A 6,139-nucleotide genomic window follows, 5' to 3' on the forward strand; every position below is an offset into this window, starting at 1 on the left:
GAGAAAGTTTGCCCAGGTGCTATTTCCTCGCAGTAGGTACCGTTATTAAAGTAACCCCAAAAACATACAGTTAACGTGTGATAGCTATGAATCCATGTACCTGCCTTCCAGAGGAAATTAAAGATCCATGAATTCCTCACCCAATTAACCCAGAAGCCAAACTTGATAACAGACACCGTAGCCTTAGTTATAGGACCCATTTTTAGATAAGGGTCTGCAAATGGGAAAAGTATAGCTACGATCACATGCCACCCAAACCAAGGTAAACTAGACCACATGGTGATGCTGAAGATGTTTTTACACACAACAAAACCAAATTACTTAAGAACTGTTAATCCTTTTTCCCTCTCAATGCCCTCGGGCCTCACGTTGATGCGCCAAATTCTGTCTTGGTTAGACAAGACAGGAGTCTGTGAAAGAGGGCAAAGCCTCCTGTGCAATGGAGAACGGCAAACCCCCCTCCCTCTGAATTACCAGGATCTTTAAATTAAAAGGCTCTCAGGCAAAGATATGGGAGTGGGAGTAACAATTCTTTACTAGGAGAAAACTAGACAACAATTTAAAAAGGCAAATGCAATCGGTACAAACAAAACCAGTGAAAGAAAAAGTCTAGAACCTGAGGAATGCCAGTATCAGTTTTGCTGGGACAATTGCTTTCCCTTGCAATAGTTGATGAGTTGCAGCTGAAGTGGTGATCTTTAGAAGGGTATAATTTTCCTCTGAAGATCTGGTGGCAGTGGGGGCCGGTCTTCCTCTGCGCCGAGGTTGCCTCCGAGCTCCCCCGCCGTCGGCTCAGCGCGCGCCGGCTGCTTCGCTGCGAGTGCCGCCCAAGAGAGAGAGAGCGAGAGCTGCTTTTCTGGGAATCCCGCGAAGAGAGAGAGAGAGCTGCTTCTCTCGGAGTCCCGCGAAGAAGAAGAGAGAGAGCTGCTTCCCCCCTCTGGGTGGGACCCCTCACGGTGTTACATTTTTTCAGCTCTTCATTGAATCAGTCAATGGTGTATAAACAAACCATTGTCTCTGAGAGAGATAACAAAAACCTGTCCAACCGGTTCGCCTTCGACAGATGGCAAATGGAATACAAGCTTATCTTACAACCCAGGACAAAGTGGAACACCCTATTATGCCATTAGGGAAAGATCACATCCTTTCTACATCAAGGAGATAATTCTACTAATGAGGTGAAATGGGTACAGAGTACTGACTTCCTCTAGAAATCTTTTCCTTTTCTGAGCTAATGTTGTTATGAGTGAGTGATTAAAGCTGCATTTGTTCCAGTATTCATGTACTTACATTTAAGGAAGAATTTCTTTTGGTGGCCTGCTAAGAAGCATGAAAAGATGAGTTAGAGCTAGAACACCTTGTGCATGTTCCTTTTCATTCTGTATGAACTTGGGCCGTGGCTCAGAGTTAATACCCTGTCTGTGCTTGTCAGACATCATTCACTGATGCTGCAGGGCTGGGCCCTGGTCCTCTGCCTGTGCCAGCGGTGCAGAACAGAGCAGCCCTGAGGATGCCCTTCCCTGTGCTGACTGACTGAGCCCTCTGGATCTTGTGGGCATCTCATCCCTCAGCCTGTGCTCTGAGCTTTGGTTGCCTGCCTTAAACATCCTCCCTGCACACACAGGACTCTGCAGTGTTGTGCCTCTTTCTGTAACTGCTACCATTGTTCTTGCAGCACGAGGCTGTGCTCCCAGGGCCTGCCACCATTGAACTGGTGCTTGTGGAAGATGTGAAAGTGAGCCCCACTGGGCTCTCCATCTACAACCACCCTGACAGCCAGGTGAGGAGTTACTCTGCTGCTTTCCAGCTGCAGGGAGGAAAACATCACACATTACTGATGCTTGAGATGCTGCTCAGCAACCAGGATGGCAGCTCCGTGCTGAGAATCTTTGGTGCCAGGGAAATCCTGGATAGCCTGGAGGTGAGGGCATTCCCAGGGAGTGTCTCAGCACAGCTGAGAGCATTCTGAGCTGTCACATGCAGTTTTCTAATGCGAGGCACTCCCTGCCATCTTCACCGTGTCAAGGTTTATTCCTGAGATGATTTGGAAATGCTCATCTTGGAATGCTGATTATTCCTCAGTTTTCACTTTTCACAGGATCCCAGAATGCTTTGGGTTGGCAGGACCCTGAAGCTCATCCTGTTCCAATGCATTGCCATGGGATGCCACTCACTCACTGGGTTGCTCAGGAGCCCATCCAGCCTGGCCTCGGGTTTTGGGCTCGTGCAGGTGTGGCAGGCTCACCTGGGCATACAACCTGGCATGTGTGAGCCAGCTCACGGGTCAGGAAGCAAAAACCTGCTTTACCCCTGTGGGGAAGTCTTGCCCAAGTAAGTGTGTGACTGACTGCCCATAGCTCACACAGCCCATTGAGGCTCTGTGGGTTTTGGCTGTGTGGGGTTAGCCCAGACCTGTGGGCGGGGCAGGTGAGAGGCAATAGGCAGGGGGAAATGCTGCAGGTGTCACTGTACGGGTGCACCTGACTCCTCTGGAGGGGTGAATTGCTCAGTGTTTCTGAGGAATCGCCCATTGCTGGCAGCTGGCCTGGAAGAGGGAGCTGTGCTGTGCTGTGCCAGCAGTCTGTTCCAGGTTGGATGTTCCCTGTGCAGGTGAAATGTGAGTCCCCAGCCGTGAAGGTGCTGGAGAAGGAGAAGTCCTATGGGCTGCCCAGTGATGTGGTGTACACTGTGAGCCTGGCTGATCCCAGAGTTCCCAGCCAGGGCTCCCTGTCCACCAGTGTGACTGTCTCCAGTCCCATGACAGACCAGTCCATCACCATCCCAGTGACAGTGATCTACCTGACTGACAGAACCACTGCACCCGTGAGATGTAAGTTTAGATCTCCACTCCGTATGCCAGCAGGAACCTTTAATTTCTCTGATGTTTATGAGGTTAACTCTTAAAGCAGGTTGGAGAAGATGCTCCTTTTAACTCAATATTGCCTCCTCCTAATCAATTCTGCAGATGAAGCCAGTCTCTTCCAGCAGTTTGTTGAGTCTTACCAGGTGATGATCTTCACGCTTTTTGCACTCTTAGCAGGGACAGCTGTTATGATCATAGGTAAGAGAAGGAAAGATTGCACAAGAATTTTTCTCCATAGCTTCTTACAGTGCATTAGCTGTAAGATAAAAAGGAATGATTGCCATGCAAAATTATTTAGGTTTATTTTTCAATTCTCTTGCAGCCTACCATTTCTCACCGAATGAACAGCACAGTCAGCCAGTATTCCACCCAAGGACAAGTCTTCAGCACACACCTAACAGTAAGCAGCTGTCACCCAGTTAGAAGGGAATTAATTGATTAGTCTGGCCATTGCTCTGGAATTGAATGTAGGAAGGTCTGTAATCAAGAGTGGCAATGAAAAATAATTCACATTCCTACAGATGTGTTGAAGTTACAGTGAGCTGCAGGCATGGTTGTACACACAGGTGATGCTTCAGGTAAAATAAGGCAAATTCAAGTGAATGTCACTTGCTGAGGGGAAATGTACTGTGCTCCCCTCAGACTTAAGTCCTGAACGGGAAGACCCACAAATTCTGATACTTGCAGGGTACCTTTCCAAGAGGCACTGAGCTAAAGGGATGATTTCACTTGGAATGGATCATCAGATTCATTGCCAGTGTCCAGCAGATGCTCAAGAGCAGTTGTTTGCTCCTTCTCCCACCATTCATTCCCAAGCCTGAGTGTTGTCTTCTCCTTCCCCTGTTTCAGGTTCCATCGGGTCACCTGCACATTCCTTCAGCTCCCAGGCCTCCAGCAGGCAGAGCAGCCCCTCGGCCAGGCTCTGGAGCACGGGTTACGCCTCTCAGTAGGGGCAGCACGGCTTCTCCTCGTGGCAAATCAAAACAAATGTACAGCTCAGTGCCTTAGCAAGCTCAGCAACTTCAGCAGTTGGGATGTAATTCAGGTTTGCTCTGGAATATTACTAGGTCCTTAATTTATTTACTTTTTTTTACTATTTAGGGCTCTGAGTTTATTTTTGTTTTTTATGTCAGTGTTTCAATTCTCAAAAGCTTGTTCTATCTGTTGTTTTTTGCTGCCTGCACAAAAAGCAATGTTTAGGCTAGTTTGGCTTTCTTGGATTCTTCAAGCAACTAGAAGTTATATCTAAGTTAGACCAATAACAGTTTTTTATTTACTTTTTATAAAAATAAGATTTATTTCTAATGAACTTTTTTTAAAAAGGGGAAATTAGAAAAACAGGTGAAATATGAGCCAAAAATGTTGAAGGATTGTTTATTTTGAAGAACTGTTTCTTGTTTTGTGTTCCAAAAACTCAGGATTGTATTGCACTGATAAGTGTTCTTTGTTTAGCCTTACACTGGGATTCACCAGCACAATATGCTGGTTTAGCATGAGAAATGCTGGAACAACTGTGAATAATAAAATGTTTTTTTACAACAATGATTGGAAAAGGAATAAAAAAAAAGAAACCCAGAACTTAGTGTGAGTTGCTTTGGGTACAACTGCAGTATTCCTTGGTACTGTAAACACTTTTCTGAACTGGGACTGTGAAAGCATGTGCCTTCTAAGTGCACCCTTCTTCTGGTAGGAATCCTTTCTTTTGAGGATATAATCACATCCCAGTCACTTTTCTTTGTGAGCAGGGTTTTGCAGCTATCAGATAAGGGTTTTCTTTAGATATATCAGGCATCCCAGTTTTAACTGTGAATAATATTCTGGCTCTCTGAACTTTGCCAAGGACCATAACAAAAGTGAAATAACAAAATACTTTGTGTGCAGAACTATGCAGGCAAATAGATGAATGGAATGCAAACCCAGTGCATGTCATGGAGTTTTGGTTTCACACAGTGTTATAAACAAAAGGATTGTTACATGAAATTGTATTGAGTCTTGTTTAACTTACTGGCTAATTTTGGAAAAATTCTGCCTTAACTGCTAGTACTACTAAAAAAGGTCAGTTTGGATGTAGATAATCAGTTGAATCTGTATTAAAGCTTTTTTAGACTTCTTTATTTTGAATTTTCTTGTGGTGTGGTTGTTCAGAGTCTAGCACTGGACTATATTATTTAAATCTGTATTATTTAATAAAGCTTTTAAGGATTCCTTCATGTTGCTGTTGAAGAATTTTTTGCCGTTTGGCTGTTTAGAATTTAGCATTGGCTGTTATTTGAACTTCACTTCCTACAGCCCCTCAGTGTTTGCAATCACAATTTTCCAATCTTAATTTTCTCTCTGTTGGCAATGTAATGTTTTGAAATACTTTGACAATTCTTCCACTAGCATTTGTTGTCAGAGATTTCTTCCAGTTTTCACAAAGTATCTTCAATTCCTGCTGAAATCAGTGATGACTGTAGAAGCAGCTGCTCGTTTTCTAGGTTTGTTCAAACTTACCATTTTGTTCATTTGGGTTTTAAAAGAAAGATGTGATCTTTTTTCCACTTGAATCACTTGAATTCAGCAAGAAACCAGTGGGCTGTGAATATCTCAGTGCTCCTGTGATAAACTCTTCAGAAATGATTAAAGGAGAGGTTTTGCTCTCCTGTTGTTTCTCTTTCCCATTCAGCAATCTGGCACTGAATGTTCTGAAAAACAAACTGCTCCAAGTGATGGGAGTACTTTGGCAAATGCTTGCTGTTTATTTCATTTCTTTAGGAAAAGTTGCAGTGTCCTGTTAAGGAAAAAAAAAAGGTATGAAGTAGGGAGCTGGTATGGCTCAGGAGCCAACCTCCTGCAAGCAACAGCCAGGCTTTGGCTCGAGGAGCTCACCTCACCTGTGGGGCCATTCCTGGGGCTGGGGGGATTTGGGGATATAAATTTTTCTCAGCAGGTTGCTGCCAATGTGAAGATTTTTTTATTATTTTTTAATAAACTGAGATTTGCATGTAATGCTGATTTCCCTCCCCATTCACTTACTGCTTGTTCCTGTTTTCTCCCTGAGAGGGAGAAGGGCTGCTGGCAGTGTGTCTGCTCCAAGGTCCAGCCCTTATCTGAGTTGAAATGTCTGAGCTGTGCCAGGCTGACTCCTGCATCCAGAAAATCCTTGCCTGCCCACAGCTGATCAACAGGTGTGTCCCAAGGAATTACTCAATTAGATTAAGGTCAGCAAGGCTGGGTTAATACTGGTCTTCAAGCCAATCTGCTCCCTAATCAAACATCCCAAACACAGCCCAATCT

The 6,139-nt window shown here is 44.7% G+C and overlaps 1 long non-coding RNA gene across 1 annotated transcript; it reads left to right on the forward strand.

Moving 5' to 3' along the window:
• The first annotated feature begins 1,110 nt into the window (after nucleotides 1–1,110).
• LOC146766317 (uncharacterized) lies at nucleotides 1,111–5,636 on the forward strand. Its single transcript, XR_014958214.1, has 2 exons — nucleotides 1,111–3,263; nucleotides 3,713–5,636. It is a non-coding gene; the product is annotated as an uncharacterized LOC146766317 (long non-coding RNA).
• Nucleotides 5,637–6,139: the final 503 nt, after the last annotated feature.

Source organism: Lonchura striata, chromosome 12 (genome assembly GCF_050655825.1).
Source record: "Lonchura striata isolate lonStrDom1 chromosome 12, ASM5065582v1, whole genome shotgun sequence".
NCBI lineage: Eukaryota > Metazoa > Chordata > Aves > Passeriformes > Estrildidae > Lonchura > Lonchura striata.